Source organism: Bacillus rossius, chromosome 1, assembly GCF_032445375.1.
Source record: "Bacillus rossius redtenbacheri isolate Brsri chromosome 1, Brsri_v3, whole genome shotgun sequence".
In the NCBI taxonomy this organism is placed as follows: domain Eukaryota; kingdom Metazoa; phylum Arthropoda; class Insecta; order Phasmatodea; family Bacillidae; genus Bacillus; species Bacillus rossius.
Genome location: NC_086330.1, coordinates 321436531 through 321455254, shown reverse-complemented (window position 1 = coordinate 321455254; position 18724 = coordinate 321436531). Strand labels below are relative to the sequence as shown.

General features: G+C 39.0%; 1 protein-coding gene across 1 annotated transcript in view; it reads right to left on the bottom strand.

Annotated features, from left to right (window-relative positions):
- The window catches only part of LOC134527990 (AF4/FMR2 family member lilli-like), a 194781-nt gene that overhangs the window by 131086 nt on the left and 44971 nt on the right, over positions 1 to 18724 (bottom strand). The gene's annotated exons all lie outside the window — the stretch shown is intronic.

The following is an 18724-nucleotide window of genomic DNA, read 5'->3' as shown; positions in this document are numbered from 1 at the left end:
CACAATTATAAAAATACGCTACAGACACAGTAAACAGGACCTCACCACCCAGGTTCTGACAAGTCACAACTTGTGAAAACTTTGGCACTGACTATCTCAACGGATCAGGTTAGAGGGCTTATTACTTCAAATACTTATAGATATGTGTTATTTCAGCAGTTTCTGCTGTAAAAACTTATTCATCGTATAATTTTGATCACGCCTCGTACTTGTTAAATACCGTGTCTTTCCGACTGGTGATGTCATCTTTGGTTATGTAGAGAATCGTAAATTTCGCGAATTCTTTTGTTCGCCAGTTATACTGCAAAAATATACACCTCAACATCGTTTCGATGTTAGGTAGGAGCAAGTATATTTCACGAAGAAATATCAAACTGCCTATTAGTCTGCAACACTGTATACCCACGCCAGAGGGTTCTTGTTTGTGATTGGCGGCCGTCTATACGATAGCAAGAGACAGAATTCGACTGCAGGTTCAGCACTAAAATTATAAGTTCAAACACACATACAACTTATATATGTACTTCCCAAGGCTAGTATAAATCTTTGAAGTTGTAATTGAACAACTGATTTATTGCAAATAATCGAGAAAGTGCTCAAAAGGAACACTATGCGTCTGGATACTGTAATTCACAAAAACATAAAACCACAAAATATTACTTTCACAGGCGAAAAATGATTTAATTGAAATATATATACCATAATATCGTACACTCCTTGTTTATCATACATTTTTGTGAAGTGTTGTTTTACCAATTGTATTTTGGTGGTTGTAAAACTTTGTTCAATTGAACACCACTTCGCGAAAAGATTCCAAGACTGACTAAGAAACATTGTAGTATGGTCCTTATTGCGTGATTGGGTGAGTTTTGTTTCAGGTGCATGTCTACTCTGGGCGCTCCAATCACAGTAATTCAGTGCGGGAAACAGACGCGTCATGACTGGCTCGGTCGAACAAGGCAGTGGCTTATCTTGCAGACGGCCGCCAATCACAAAGAAGAAACAGCTGGCTCCTGTTGGAGTCTAATGGGCATCCAGATTTATTCACGAAGAATGCCTGTCACTATAGACCGTCTCACGCTTGAACTGCAGTACACGACTTTCGGCGCACGCTGTAGCCAGATCTCCAACACGTTACCAAGAATTCAAGGGAGATGTGATCATTTGGAATCATTTTTGAGGGACGATTTTAGTAGTTTATAATGTTTAACGCTTATACCTACTATCGCGCTCATTAATCTGTAATACATCGCGTCTTTTAAACTTAAACAATTCACACACACTCATACTGATACGAATTCACAAGAATATTGTAATGTTTACTTGATAAATAAATAAATATCTAATATCTTCAGTTTCAAATATTTTTAATATTTGGTACCAGCGCCCTCAGAAACAAGTACAGCGCTACTGGAAGTCGGCGTGTGTAAGAGAGAGAGAGAGAGAGAGAGAGAGCGTGCGTTCATTTACTATTCACGCTGCAATCTAAGAGTGGGACGCTCTGTAGTTATTATTAGCAACTAACCAGTTATTTCGTACCAACTTCAAAGCCCCGGGAAGCACCTCGGACAACAAGTCGCACGTATGTTTTCAAGTTATTGTTTTCTAGATGACCCTGCAGCCGAAGTTGGTCGTTACAATCCGGACGCCTGTACTAAAGGCAGCCTCGTGGAAATACCCCTTTCAGCTTTTTTTTTTCCCATCTCCCTTTTACTTTAGCGCATTGCAAAGGAGGCGAATGAGTCTGCTTGATGCAGCAAGAAGAAGGAGAGAGGAAAAGAGCCACCGCCGTAGAGCAGTCGTTAACAAACAGGCCGTTAAGACGCCTTCACGCGGGCGTCACGCGTCTGGCCCGCGATGCTTGTCCGATAGCGCTGGCGGCGTCCTCACGTGACCGTGTTCGAACACGATCTCCGCCAGATACAGCCGCCGCTTTGCTGCGCCCGTCAGTGGCGAGAAACACGCTTATTACGGGGAGGCAAAAAAAAAAAATAACGTGAGCTATTCTTTCAGTGCTCGCCAATGATTTATAACATCCGACCTCGGTATATAGCAAAGTAATGTCTTCTCACGTTGTAAATACACTTATCGAAACGAAACGCGGACAAAAAATTGGACGTAGAATTTTTTAAAATAATGCCCAGCGTGAAAAATATACGTAATTGTGTTCCTAACTACATTTCTGGACGCGAATTACACTTATATTGCACACCCACCATTAGAATTCTCTGCTGGAGCAGCTACTTTGAATATTTAATTATTTGATTAACGGACCGAAATTTAACACTTTATAATGAAATGGCTCCGATAAAAGCGAAAATACTTGTAAAAAATTTCCTAAACTTTGCTTTGGATCTGAGTTCCGACAAGGCATTTTATTAAAATAGATACTGCCAATCTTGTTAAAATTTGTTTCACAGTTAATACTGTAAAGTTTCCTCTGTCTTTGTGAACTTTATTTCACGCTGTCCACCACAGCATCATGGTTGTTACACATTTTTGTTCTTTGACTTCCATGGCATTCACGCACTCGCTCGTGTACCTGAACTGTGAACCCAGCCTTAGCTCGGTGACCGTGCGAAGGCACCCAGCCAGCTGCCAGAGCAGCCAACCTGCCGGGTGCTAATTCCCCGCGAGCGCCAAGTGCGGCAACCTGCGCTGCCATCAGGGCGGTAATTCCGTTACAGCAAGGGAACTTTTCCATCAGCCCGGGCGCTTCGGCCACACCTGCACCAGTGGTGTGGGGGGGGGGGGGGGGGGAATACGGCCGTAACGCGGGGTTGCCCAACTCCGGCTACCCCGTTTCGGAAATGGGGACCATCAGCGATCCTGGTGGGCGCAGAAAGAAAACCATGGGGCCGAAGTCGAAGCTGTCGGTTATGAACAGGACTGGAAACATTCGCGGTTTCAATGACCTCTAGGATAGACTCATTGGCCACTCGTTGGCTAATTGGCTACTCACGCGTGAGTTGAGACGCTTGTGATTTGATACTTATTTCGTTGAGGGTTTTTCATTGGCTCGGAGGCATTCAGGTAAACTGTGGTCCAATCACTGAAGCAGCTATGTTCCAACCTATGGTCGGCACCCTCCACTAGTCCTCCCAAATATGCGCCCTATTAGGGTAGATTGGGAGTCGGCTTGCAGATCCATTTTTTTGCAAGTAATATTAAGACAGGGATGTCAAGGTATTACTCCTCCCTTTGATCAGGAAGGTGTTATAGCCTCAGCATGACCAGACTAGAGCAACCCAGCATAGTCAATACCTTAGTCCCCTGCCTCACTCAGATAACCAGACAGTTGGCTGTGTCCTTAGCCCTTAGACTTTGTCAGCACTGCTGGCGCCTTTCCCCGATCTCCCACACCACGCTGGGACCCCTCAAAACACCCAGTGAACCCGTGGTCCGGCGGAGGTCTATCCAACCTCTGCTAGCTGTCCGGGCTAATCAGCACGAATGTGAGCGAGTTTGGATTTCAGCTTATCGGAAAATGAACCCGCGGAAATGGTCTGGTCTCTTGAACTGTTCGAGCCAGCGCGTGTCTAGCGTGGACGCAGCGCTACGGGAGCGAGGCGGGCGGTTGTGTGGTTTCTGCCCGGAAGCAGCCCTGGCTCGAGGGGGGGAGGCCTCTCGCCGGAGTGACAGGGAGATCCGAGAAGCCCCTTCAGAGGCCGTCGATAGTGATCGCCGAGATCTCTGTGCGACTCGCAGAGGCGAACATCCGAGACAGAGCCGGCCAGTCTCTCAGGGCGTGAGGCAAGTGTCACGCCTTTCATGTAGTGAAGCTGTTTATGTGTTTATCGGACTTCTTTAGCGTTTTAAATGTAGTAATTACAACGTCCATGCATAACACTATATATACATACATATATATATATATATGTATATTTGAAAATGTAACTTAACTATTCATGGAAAATCGCCGATTTTTTTTTAAAATTTGTACGTTTACAGGAAAACATCTGTGTCACTGTGTTCGGATTCTTACCCGGGAATTTATCCATTGTGTTGTCCCATCACCTCCAATAGTTGAAGTTATTTCGTAAACCGTTCCCTGAATAGCTTTCCAGTACTAACTGCACACATGAATAAGCATGATAAAACAAAATAAAGTAAAATGATTGAATACATATATTAGATTATCTTACAACTATGTATGCTTGAAAGAATAATCAATTAAAATATAAAACTATGTGGCAATTTTTATAATTAATACTCAGTATCATGTCTAAATACGTTTTCCATACATGTAAAAATAACCATAGGCATGTGTTGTACAAAGTTACAATATATTTCTTGCAATGTTACAACATATTTCTTGGCCACCGTATTCCAAAGCAATTTTTTGTAGCAGTACAGAAATTTTTTTTTTTTTTGTGTATAATCTTTTGATTGCCCGCTGCCATATTGCTCTCTGTCTTGCCTCTCATGTCTCACATGGGTCACGGGTGTGTTGCAAGTTTGTGATTGATTTGTACACCTTCAGGGTGTGTCAAGCAACACACCACCCAATAACAAAGAGTATCGAATTGAACAGATTTCAGCCTGGTCTGTTACTAATAATCACGCGGATTTTGCGGATTCCTACTACAATAGGCCTATTATAGTGACAAAAAGATTTGGTTGATTTTTAAGTGGTTTTGTTGAGGCTGCAAAATTAATTTTGTCACCGCGACATTTTTGGTTGGATGTATATTTAGAACAAAAAAAATCAAATGGCAGCAACAAAACTTTTTTTCCTTCTGTGTGGGGTTTTATTTCTTACTGAAGCAAAAGGAAAAAGGCATTTCTGGGAAATGTAGAAACAAAGTATGTCTAAATAATGAAACTGTCCGATATTTAAGATTTTTCAATATTTTATGGACATGGACTATAATATAGATACTCTAAGACGTCGTTGTTTAAAGATTATTTAGTTACTTAAAATAACCTTGTCTTTTCCACTTACCCGACTAAAAAATAACTCAGCTCTGTAGGAAGTTCGTTTTAGGTAAACTTTAAGAATTTTATTAGTTTAATTTTTTTGATAATTTATAATTGAAAAAACTATTTAAAAGTAATATCGATTATTACAAATTTTTAAATATAATTTTGGTTTTTGGAGCTCAAAGTTCCATCTGTAGATCTGAATAGTTAGTAATGTGTCAGTAAAGATAGTTTTCCATAAAATTTTATCGAATAATTAAATGTTTTATTTAATACGTTGCCAATATATGTATATTTACACATACATATTTATAATGGTAAAATGTATAGGTACGGAACTTTTAAATATTTTTTATAACTTATTTATGTGAACAAAGTTATAAGAAACAGATAAATATATCAACTTAATTTTTGTTGTGTGAGGGAGGAGCGGACATGAACTCTATGGTAAGAAACTATTTTATCATTTGTCTGAATAGGTTTCAGGAAAAACCGGAAACTTGAATAGGATTATTAGACTGAGCAACGGAAAATGAAATTAACCTACGTATGAATTTTGGACGTGTCAGTATGATGAATCCTTTAATCATTTTAACGCAGAAAATATAGAATGTTTGGTTGGCTGTATTTATTAAATTCTACTATGTAGGTTTAACATTTTTTTTAAGAAAAATTAAGGATTTATTTTAAATTGAACTTAAAGTTTGAAATGATTATTTTTTTTAACTTAAAATATAATTCATTAATATTAAATTTCCAAATGGTCAAAAAATACACAGAAAGAGGTAACTAATTTTTTTTATAAATCCTGAAAACATTTTTGAACATGTCAAAATGCAAAGAAATAATCGGCTTTTCAAAGATTTCAAAAGTATTTTGTTTAAGAACTCAGAAATATTTTATTTGTTGGAAACCCAAAAGTTTATTATTGCATCTGTGACAAAAAGAATGCCTATGTTACTATTTCCCGTGATTTCTTTTTCCAGAAGCTTTATTCATCACATAAGCAAGATTATGTGGGAAAAAAATGATTAATAACTGTTTCTAAGTATCTTTTTACTTATTTTTTTCCTTTTCAACATGGAAATAACCTGAATAAATATTTTTTTGGGGATTGTAATCATATCGCGGAATACTAATCCTACGTTGAGTTGTCATTGTGCGAGTTATTTTCCCCGTAAGAAGCTTACGGGAATATTTCTCTTGGCCCAACACTTCCCTGGCTTAGTATTTTCCCACGGCATTTACACCCGGTGTCTCGACAATGCTGACTCTTTTGCGAAGTTGTTGCAATCTCGCAAACACACGGCATAGGACAACATGGGCGTACTGAAAAAAAAATCTGGAAGAAGGGGAGAGAAGGGAAATGGTATGGTTTAACTCTTTTCATGAGGAAACCAAAACGAGATGCAAGAAAATGTTGTAAATGGTCTAAAAGACTGCGAAAATCAATCCATTGATTTGATCACAAGTGCAAAGATTCAGTAATTTTTATACTTTTGTAGGGTTGTTTTGAAAATGTAGTAAATTCGGCGCAGAGTCACACAAATATTTCTAGAAACTACACTGTGCAACATGCTTTTGTAAAAATACACCAGTGTTCATATTTTATTATAATAACTACATGTTAAATTGCAGATATGGATAAATAAATGAAATTACACATACATCAAGTGTTAAATTAATCAGTGTTCATTTGATGTCATTAAACTGTACTTGTAGGTACACACATGTTTCATTATAAAATTGAAAAATGTTTGTCACAGTAAATTTACCACTACCAAGAAACGGGAATTTTTTCTCGTATTTTGTAATTTATACTGTAAAAAAATTAATTTACACAAGGTTACGAAAGTGGTATTTCTATCACTTATAGATTTATTATTGTGCACGACTGTCAAGTGATTAAGACGGCCGATCAACAACCTAAAGGTCGTGAGTTTGATACTCCTATAACTCAGATTGTTAAAAGTGTTCCCTTGAACAATTGAAGGTCTTGAAAATAAACTCCGCTCGAAAGTACACATAGTTAATTAACAACTATAAGCTAAAAAACTTGTAAATAGTAACAAATAAAATTTTCATTGCTATTGTAAAATTTACTCAACGATGCAGTAAAATTAAGTGGCTGTTGTGGTAAAAAAAAAAAAAAAAACATGCTTGTATTTGTAAAAAATATATCACAGAGTAAAAGTACAATAAAACAGAATGGATTTAATAGTTTACATTGTACGGAATATGTTATTATATATTTCCTTAAATTATGCCTCTTTATTTTTCAAACCCCTGAAACAATGGTTCGTCTTATCAAAAATTGTTCCAGATGAAAGTTTTATGAAAAAATTATAAGATTAAAATCTATCCGAACGAATTCGATGTTGTGCCTATGAACAAAGTTTTTTCAACCCCTTGCAGTTACAGTTGGTCGTATGTAAAACTTTTTTTGACAAAAGATTTTGGTATTATTCTTACGAGTTATAATACTTTCAAACAGATGTGATATTTTACATATTATGGCAGTTACAGTGATTTTTCTGTTTTTCAATAAACCTTCATTTCTACCCCATTGGTTGAAAATTGCCCATTAACGAACTGGACCGATATTTTCCACTATTAGATTTTATGTATCAGTTTAGAAGTGATTTGTAAAAAAATTGCGTCAGTTACCGCGTCTACATAATTATGATATATATATATATAAACTTTTTAGTTGACGATCGTTTTGGGGTCTATGGACCATTAAACGAAAAAATATATTAAATATTTTCCGGAAGTCGCCTCATTGTTACGGCTACAATAGGTAACAACACATGTAGGTGAAATATAACACAAAATATTAAACTAACGTCAGTGATGTGTAAAATTACACAATTTATTTTTACAGTGAAGGGTCGTACTAATATATTTATAGACACAGCCTCTATAATTTTGCGGATTCATTTCACTCGAGGCTAGTCTCAACTTGCTTAGTCATAATCAAGCCTTCAAACAGGCTCATTTGTAGGATCTGGAAAAATTCTCGTTTTCAATGACCTATAGCTACTTACCTGCGAAAGACGTGTTAACTGAGTGGCTTGTGATTTGTTACTTCTATTGTTAAGTGGTACAATCACTAAAGCAGCACGAATGTGAAAGAGTTTGGATTCTAGTCTATCGCCAAATGAGTCCGTGAATTTTTTTGGTTATCTCTGCCTATAGAATTTACAATACTGTGCCTAGAATTTTTCTGACCTAAAAACGTCCGTGAAATCAGACGTTTTAGCTTTCATCACTGTCCAAAAAGTTCACGTTATGAATAAAACTATGAAACGAAACTTGTCCGTACAAGTACAATGCCTCCTAAATGCTATTCGCAATCAGACACCTTTAACAAATCTGGAGCAGTTTGTAAATGGCGCGTCAACACCCAGAGCTCTGCACGTCGTTTGGCGACCAGCCAGGCGAACACCTTAAGCATGGAACTTATGTTTAATGTCGCGTGTGAATTATGTAACAAAGTAGAATTGAAACATGTATACATCTGCTTGGCCTTTGGCGTTTCTACTACAGTTATCTTAACGACCCTGAGACCGTATAGAAAAGTATAAGTTTTAGTTACCCAATTACGTGTGAACTTGTCAAAGGATGTGACTGTTATAAACCAATGAACACTGCAAATGGCCTGCATTATATATATATATATATATATATATATATATATATATATATATAAACGAGTTGAGTCTAGCCTTGAGTGAAATGAATCTGTGATAAAACCTATGAATAGGGACTGGAAAAATTCGCGGTTTCAATGACCACTAGGATAGACTCCACGATTCTCTATGTACTCGGGCAACTATCACCTGGTCATTGGCTACAGACTCGGGACACCTGTTAACTGCGATTCTTATGATTCGATACTTCTTTTGTTGAATGTTTGCCATTGGCTCAGAGTCCTTCAGGTAAATTGCGGTCCAATCACTGACGCAGCATTAAGCTACACGAGTTTGGATTCCAGCCTGTCTCGAAAGGAATCCGCGAATTTTTCCGGTCTCTACCTATGAATTCGCCTTGCAGAAGGGTGTTTTTTTTATTTCTTAATTTAGCAAAGCAAATGTTTTTCGTACATTTTTATTGGGATTTTTTTTTTTTTAATTTTTGAATTTATGTTTGTTATGAGCGTAATGTGGTGTAGTTAACCATCCGATTTAGTATGTGTAGAGACCGGAAAAATAAGCGGATTCATTTCACGAAAGCCAGAAATTCAAATATTTATACCTCAGTGCTGCCTCTGCTATAAGTAGAGACCGGAAAAATTCGCGAGTTAATTTCGCGATAGGCTAAAATACAAGTAGTTATACCTCAGTTCTGCCTCTGCTATTGGCTCACAAATCACCTGGATAACTCTGGGCCAATGAGAAACACCCGACCAAAGCTTTAACGAATCACAGGCTGCTACGTTGGGACGTCTCACAATACAGCAGCCAATGAGTGGGTGGCATTTGACCGAATGTACGTAGAACTGTGGAGTTCATCCTAGAGGTCATTGAACCCGCGAATTTTTCCGGTCCCTAGCTATAAGCTCACAACTCACCTGGACTACTCTGGGCCAGTGAGAAACACTCAACCGAAGCTGTATCGAATCACAGGACGCTACGTTGGGACACCTTCACAAGACAGCAGCCAATGAGAGGGTGACATTTGACCGAATTTACGTAGAACTATTAAGTTCATCCTAGAGGTCATTGAACCCGCGAATTTTTCCGGTCCCTAAGTATGTGTCTTTATTTTTTTCTTCAATCTATTGTCAAAAAAAAAGGAGGGGGGTGAGATACCTTTCAAATATGTTAGGGGTTTCGTGAACTTAAAGAAAACATTGGCTTGGAAAGGTAACACATGAATTCTGTAATAGGTTTAAAACCTTCGCTACTGGATGCATGTTTATAAGAGCCTCACGTGTTGTGACAACTACCCAGCTTATCACTTATTCTATGTTGACAACCGTGTGGACCCGTGGGCACACATGTCTGTGCAGATGATCGAGCAGGTTTAATGAAAACACCGGACGGTGAAATGCGGCGCCATTCGGAAAAGTGTTCAATTAGACGCGGAACCGAGTGTAGAACCCGTCGCGCCAGGCCGTGCACGTCTGGTTGCAGGCAGCGCGGGGCTGGAGAGGGTCGATAGTTGGAGGAGGGAGGTCGAGGTATCGATTCACCCTGCTCTCACGCTCTTGACAAACAGTCGGGCCAGGGGCTGGCTGGGGGGGGGGGGGGTTGGAAAGGGGGGGGGGGGGAGAGTGAGGCCACGTGCCCACGTGGGTCGTGAGGAGGCGAGTTACTACTGCAGCCTTAGGCTGGAGTTACGTGTTGGGAACCATCGACTAATTTCTACTATCGAATGACTAGTCATTATTCATTCTCACTATCGATAGTTTTAGTCGAATAACTTTTCATTCGTTTTAACCTGCTACTATGTTATTATTGACGACTGAGTACCTAATTCTGAACGACTACAAACTGTTTCAATCCAATCAATATTCATTGTCCAAAGATATGATCGTTTTAGTTAAATGCCAATTACCAATTGTTAAAATTCAATTATCGAATCGGAGTTTACTTAGCGTAAACTATTGTCGGTATTGTTTTAAAATCGTCTTGTGATTATGTAAACAATTTCAATCAATTTTACATGGAAATTATCAACAGCACAAAGCAATGACAAAAATTTAGTTTATTATGAACTAAGAATGCAAAAAACGCAGGATTGAAGTATATCAAAACTTGTTCAGTGCTTATACAAAAAAAATTAAATAAAAAATTTGAAAGCGTTTTTTGTACTTCCTGAAATGTTTTACAGCCATTCTCGATGTTGTGATACTTAAAATAATTCCCAGTTAATACCTCGAATTAACAAGTGGTTAGGTTAGGATTGTTACATTAAAAGTAGCATTAAATTGTGGAATTGGTTGGTTAGGTTGATTTCATTAAAAATACTTAGTAATCGTGTCAACAATTGGTTATGTTAGTTTACTTACATAAGAAATACTATTGTAAGGATTGTTGATTAGGATAAGTTTACTGCATTTAAAATCGGTAATTCCTAACCAACCATTAAAACATTTTACAGTAGGCCTATTTTAAATGTGCCTAAGCTAACCAATGGTCCTCACTATTTTGAAGGAATTTTTATTTAGCTAAGTTAACCAAAACGTACGTTCCGAATTTCATTAGGTTCAAATAAGGGGATTTAAATAAATTTAAATAAATTCTGATAGTTTTATAATTTTATGACGCGAGATTTTTTAAAAACAAATTCATGGTTTGATGTTGAATCTTAAATTGACTGCATGATAATTGCAAAAACGATTAGCATGCTAGAAATATTAAGATTACTAGAATTTTACATCATTGACATAAGTACCTGTTTATATACTCGTGAAATGCAAAATTAAAAACAAATGAATTTCTAAAAAAAAAAAAAAAAAAAAAAAAAAACTCTAAGAATTTTCCAAATTAAATTATGAAACATTTTTGCAGTCTGACGAACGATCAGATGTTTTCGTTACATTGCTCTGCGGATATGAAAAGCTTTTTTGCCACAGATTGGTTGTACATTGGCTATTGAGTTAATTATTTCAGCAGAATTTTAATTTAAAGATACCTGGGAAATTCTTAAACGAATTTTATTCTTTCGCTCATCGTGGAGGAAAACAATCTCGCGAAGTGTTTTCAACCCTGCACACCACTTCCAATGGCAAATATTGGTTTTTAACAGCGGTTCATGTGCGTGGAATTATTTGAGCAATGTTTACGTAATATGAAAAAAGTGTGATAACGACAAAAAAATTGAAAAAAATATTAATTTTGATTAAAAATGTTGTACACATATAAAGTTTCTAACCTAATAAAGAAACTATGATTTACGTTTGTTTCATTTGACAAGCTGGTGGGACGTATAAAAGTCAAAAGTTTCTTACTTAGGTGCGATTGCATCATTATTAGGTAGCCTACTCAATTTGATAAGAATGTGGCTTAAATATAAATACCTAATATGTAAACTTCTTTTCCAGTATGTGTAGAGTTGATCTTAGTCGAATTTATGATTAAGGAATTGAAGTACTTATATGCGCCTCCAAGAAAAAAAAATAGCATTTATTGTTTCTAAGGACGCTGTCTCTAGATGACATAAAATTTAACACCTTTCATTATAGACAATTTGTTATAGAGTTTCGCAATAATGTGCGAGAATATTTAGCTGTTCATCGACTTTTTTTTTCTGAGTCAAGTAATGCCCCCAAGTATATCGGCTATGTGGAATTAAGGAGTTATATAATTTAATTTTTTTTAAACCAATAATTCTATTTCCAGAATGTACCCACTTAGTCCACTGGCTGAAAATATCTCATTATTTCCCCTGGGTAATTAAATATGGTTTTATGTTTACCTACATTCGACTTCAACAATCCAAAATAGTTTATTATAAATACTTGCAACTCAATTTTCCATAAAAAAATTAGCCAGTGAGTCTTTAAGTACGCGCCAGATATGTGTAACATCTAACCTCTCTAACGAGCTAATTCATATGTTCTTATTTTGTAAATACACTTACAATAAGTTACTCAAACACGAAGGTAAATTCTTAAAAATAATGCCGAGCGTGATAAATATACGCAAATTATGTTTACATTTCTGGACGCAAATCACGCGTAGTTTTCGCACCCGCTGCTAGAATTCGCTGCCGGAGCAGCTACATGGGCAATCAATAATTTTATTAGCAGACAAACATTTTAAACTATAGAATAAAACGGCTCCAATAAAAGCAAACACCCTTCCCCCTTGAAAAAAAATACTAAACCCTGGCTTTGGGCCTGATCTTCGACAAGGAATTTTATTAAAAATGCTGCCAATCTAGTTAAAATTCATTAAACAGTTATTACTATAAAGTTTCTCTTGGGGTTTGTGAACTTTGTGAACAGATGGCAACACTCCTACTAAATGCCGTTTACACATATATAAAAAAAAGATTTTTTTTTTTGCGTAGTGAAACACTCCTAGAATTACCCTTAACGGAATTTATATTTTGAAAATGCCGTTTCCCGACTTGAGGAGAGAGGCAGAGCCTTAAGTGTCCGCCGTCGTGCGTTCGGCCACTGCCGCTGCCTGCAGCCGGCAACGTTTTCGGGCCGCGTAGTACGTTACGTCGTATGGCCGCGGAGGGGGAAATAAACCCATCGGTCAGCTGGCCGGGGGTGTGTCTTTCGCCGCCCCCGAGCCGCCCCCAGCCTGCTCGCGCCCTGCACTGCAGCTTTCAACGGGCCGCTCCTTCAGGCCCGGGTTGAGCCGCGCCGAGGCCCTTTAAGGCCGTTCCGCACTCATTAGCCAGTCGCTTCACATTGACGCTGAACACTATTATACTTGTAGACTTGTTTGAGCAGAATAACTTTCGCTAACTGAAGCACAATCCTCCCCTCCCCCTTGAATATGTATTTATTTTGCATAATTTGCTATGTTTTTTTTAATTTTCGCTGCCTACACGAAACACCTTATTGGTAACTATACCCTTAAAAATATTAGTTTATGTGACAGAAAACTTATTTTATTGTAAACCCCAAATCATTTTATAAACGACAAAAAAATAATTTTGAGAATCCTTAAAATTATTTTATGATTGACAAAAAAAAATATTTTATTGTATTTCCGAGTTTATTTTATGAGTGACTTCAGAATAAAAAGCCTCTTCTTGGACACAAAGGAGCTATTTTGTCATCCACATTTAGTAAGGCTGAAACTGACAAAAGTATTTTGTGACAACAACCAAAGTGTTTAAAGTGTATTTTTAAGTACAAGTAGTAGATAATACAGTGTGTCCATAAAAGAATGGCCCAGTTATAAATTTTATTAGCTTCAACTGTAAGCGTTGTAGGGTTTTTGATGAGGGTCACAATTCAAGAATAACTCAAATAGTTTTAGATAAGTGCATTCCAGAGTACTGCTTTGTTGTTCTCTCGCTTGCAGCGACACCTACACAAAATGGGGACTTCTGAGCGTAAAGCGTTTTGTGTTCTGCAATTTTCTAAGTGTGAATCAGTTATTTCAGTTCAGTGTGCGTTTCGTTTAAAGTTTAATTGTGATACCTCATGTGTCAAAAACATCCGCTGTGAATATAGGCAGATCGAAACGACCGGATGTGTTTGTAAAGGGAAAAGCTGGCCTCCACGTTCACTAGACATAACGCCATGCGATATATATTTTTTGGGGGCTTTATAAAAGATCGCGAAGAGGCTATTGCTTCCATTACTCCAGAAGTGTTAACCAAAGTGTGGGAAAAATTTGACTTTAGACTGGACGTGTGCCGTGTAACTAAATGTGCACATATTGAACATTTGTAAGAAAAACTAAATCAGTTTACCTTCAATTTAATGCATGATTTGTTGTAAATTGTCTAAATTTAACTTTTAGGCTATAACCATTAAAACTGGGGCATTATTTTATGAACATGCTGCATAAATTCCACTTCTTAAAGCCAGTCCTATTTTGTAATATAAATTAATGTAAGCATTTAAGGTGTAGGTAGATAATCTCAGAACGATAAAAAATTTATTTAATTTCAGGAAAAAAATTGCATAATTACATAATGAAAAAAAATTTTTGCTCTCTAAAATTTAAGTTGAAATATTCCTTTAAAAACAAATTATTGCGATAAAAAATTGTTATAACGCAGGCGTCAGGCTGTGTGCAAATATTCAGTAGATATAAAACAAGAGGTTTCCAACAGCTCATTTTTTTTCAAGACGATATGTCTGAGTACAACTGTCATCTTATAGCATCCACGAACCCTTCTTGCAGCCAGACAATGAACTCTGGGGGATCAGGGTTTCATCCGATCTCAGCCATTTTGATTTTAGCTGTCCGCGGGCTACCAAAATTACTCCCGTTGAACTTCGGGACGACTTCTTGTAGTAAGGGGACAACACCTTGCAGTAAGGGGATGAATCCTTGCAGTAAGGGGACGACTAATTGCAGTAAGGGGACGACTTCTTGCAGTAAGGGGACAACACCTTGCAGTAAGGGGATGAATCCTTGCAGTAAGGGAACGATTAATTGCAGTATGGGGACATCTCCTTGCAATAAGGGGACGACTCCTTGCAGTAAGGGGATGATCACTTAATTCCTCGACGTTCCTGAGGTTAATTGTCGCATGTATCTATCTCAGATGTCTCCACTGTCAACAAGACAGCAAAGCCTGAACACCAGCAAAACCTGTCTGCTATCATTTCACTCCTTGCACAGAAAAATATTTCCTGTGCATATACAAAAGATTCCTTTGGAAAACAGTGGCCAAGAGATAGTTTGTAATATTACAAGAAATATATTGCAAATTCGTACAACACATGCCTTTGGTTATTTTTGCATATATGAAATACGTTTTTCGAGATATTACTAGGTATTTTTCACGAACATTTGTGCATAATTTTATATTTTAATTGCTGTTTCATTCAAACAATTTTTTTTAAACTAAAGAAAAGATAATCGAATATTAAACTTTATTTTGTAGTATTGTGCCGGAAATTAGGCATTTCGTCACTTTTTTAATTTATTCTATAATTTTAAATTTTTTTTTGGGGTTTCCATTTTTTTAATTTGTCTGGTGGTTAATGGGGGTGATTTACTTTTTGTTAGGCCGGTGTACGCCACCGATTTAAACTTGGTGCCAGTGGACCGAAGCCCCTTCCCAGGGGGCCAATCTGATATTTTGCTGTCTAATGTGGACATGGTCAGCCCGGTTGAAATTTCTCTCGCCTGCAGTCACGCCCCGAGTTTGTAATTTTAATTCCCTGCATGACCAAAACTGCTTGAAGCAGCTCCTGGGCTGCAAGCTGCTACCTTGTAGAGGCCTGCTGAGAAAAGCATGTCTCGTCACGAAGCAGTCTCCAGTGGAGCTGCGTTTCCACCTTAGTGGCTATTTCTGCCCCCCCTTCCTCTCTCTCCTCCTGACTTTAGTTCTGAGAAATTAAGCTAAGAGCAGTGACCGGACGGGACGATGACCTGATGCAAAAACCTTCTCCCGGGTCCGACAGACACATCCCTGACATCTAGCGGCAAAAAAAAGTAACCGCGGGCCTGGTCGCCAGCGTGCAGAGCTTACCCTCATGACACCTGGTGGCAAGTCTGCTCACCACCTCAAGTAGTTCCCCCTTACGCCGCTAGAAGGCAGCGTCGCGGTGCCATAAGGCACTATGCTTTCCTCTCGCGGCCCGGAGAAGTCGATTGTTCTTTGTTTTCGTTTCGGTCCGGTAGAGAGCGCGCATGTCGTGTTGTTGCCACGACCGCCTCGGACTCCTTCGGAAATTTTCGGCTTAGAACCGAACCTACCCCCTCCTTTGACCCGGGGCCTTACCGCCCGATTTAATTAGGGGTTTTGGCCGATTGCGGGGCACTCAGCCCTCTGACCTCGGCTACTGACCTCGTCTCACCTACGTCCTCTGCGCTAAGAGGCTTTTTGCGGGAACGGTGATTTTCGCGTGCACGAGAATGTAGTCAGTTTGCTTAAGGGATGTGATCCCGTTTGTACAGTAGCCAGGCAGAGGTAGTTTTTAGAAAAGTCATGCGTAGTTAAATTTTTATTTATTCTTATTTAATTCTAAAAATTCCGGTTTCGTCCGCGCATCCTGATTTCTCGGTCCGCGGCATCCTGATGTCGGCGCGAGACACCTAGTGAGCTCCGAACTCTACACCCTGGTTGGTGAGTAATTTTTTTTTCCTTTCCCCCCCCATTCCCGTTTGTTGGCCTTTTGCGCCGACGGTATAGGACTGTCTGGAAGCAAGTCTAATTCGTTTTGGATTTGATTTGGGTTTCAGACAGGGTCGAAGTGCTGGAGAGAGAAATCGCTCCCAGCTCGTGGTCCTGCACCTCCACTGCGGGTCACGTTAGAAGAGAGGTTTCCGCGACCCGACGTTATTTTTTGAAGACCCGGGTGGTAATGTGAAATCAACATCCCCCCCCCCCACTTTCTAGCTACGAACTACATAAATCAAATGAATAGCCTACCAGCGAACAGTGCTTTCCTCAAGAATATGTAGAATCAACAAAACTAATCAGCGATGTAATTGTTGGGACATTCAAATTTGGTGCAATTTTTAAATTTTAATTATGTAATAATTTTTGCTAAGGTGTAACATGTACTGTTTTAATTACTCCTGGGGCGCCCCCTTTTAACTTTGTTATTTACTAAGAATTTTATTGTCAGGTTTGAATAATACGAACACAAAATTCCTTAATAATAAAACAGGGAACCTATAGACCAAGCTACTTGTGTAGTGTTAATTTATTTATGATATACCTTGTTCCCTTAAAAGATCCACCAGCTCCCCAGTTGCTTGTGTCAGGGAGTTCCAAATTATCTTGTTCTCCACCTCGTGCCACCTCTGGTCAATAACTTAATTGTCTCATTTTTCTTACCCAGCAGTTTCCACGGCTCTTTTTTTAATTAATTTAAAATAATTCAACTTTGAGGCACGAGGGGCGTTACAATTGGTAGCAGAGCGTGGTTTGGTCTATAGGCATACCCAAATCGAGTAGGCATACCTAAAAAAAAAGATAAAATAAAATATATATATATATATAAAAAAAAATTAATTAAATTTTGTGATAGCAAGTTTGTAATAATAACATTGTGAACTGATCGCTGGTACACCCGGTAGTTATATTGCTTTTCTATTTTAAAGTTATGATTGAGTTTTAAAGGCCCGTGTGGACTTAGTCTGCGCGCGGCGCAAGAAGTCGCGGCGTGCGGTCCGCTAGCAGGCCGGCAGCGAGACGTGTCTTATCTCTCGCCTCAGCTGGCGTCCCCCCCCCCCCTCCCCATCACCCCGCTTGAGCCAGCGACACGCCCGTTATCTGAGGGCGACGACACGGCCCTGTTCCTCCCGCACACCCCTCTCCCTTGTCCATCGTGGGAGACGACCTTGCGAGCGGCAGGTCAATCCCCTTGTGGACATATACAGGTGGTGCAGGTCTACCTGACAGGGGACGTTCGCGCAGTTGTCTGAGTAGTACGGCGACTCTTTACGCAAATAAGTTTGGGCACATACCCCCCCACCTTGAAAGTGTGACTTACTCCCCGCGCATTGGGGTTAGTTGGTAGTTTATATTAATATAGGAAGCCTTAGGAGGTATTTAAAATTAAGATAGTTGTTAAGAGAGGAGTATTTATGGTGTACGTTTGAATCGTACATGTGTGTTAAATTTTTGTTTTAATTAGCAGTAATTTACGTCCGAGCAGTATGTTTAAGCCGGAGTTATTGCTGTCAGATGAGCTGACCTATGAGTTACAGCTACGCAATTTGCCCTCCAGTGGCAATGTCCAAGTCCTCAGGAAGAGGCTCAGGGCCGCCCTTCATGATGGTGTGCCCACTAGTGTAGCGAATTTGGATTTAGATGTAACTGAAGAATTCAACCTTGCTTGCGCCAAGTTTTATGATATATCGGCTTTCGTAAGCTATCTAGATGTGGAGGAAAATTTACCCAATGTCGAGCGACATATAGTCAGGCTAAAACATGTTACCCGACGTTTGCAAAACCTGAAACAGCTTTCGGCAGACCTTCTCCATGGAATTTATATAAAAGAGGTAGAACGATGTTTGCAACAGACGGCAGGTTTCCATTCAAAATTGGCGGCGAGAGCAGCCGTTTTGGAAGACACACGACGCAGTCAGCATTATGTGGCTGGGGCACAGGCTTTAGGCATCGATTGTCCCGCCTTCCCGGAAGGGGACGCTCCTAGCTTGCCCCTGGGAGTAGAGCAACCCGACACGCGACA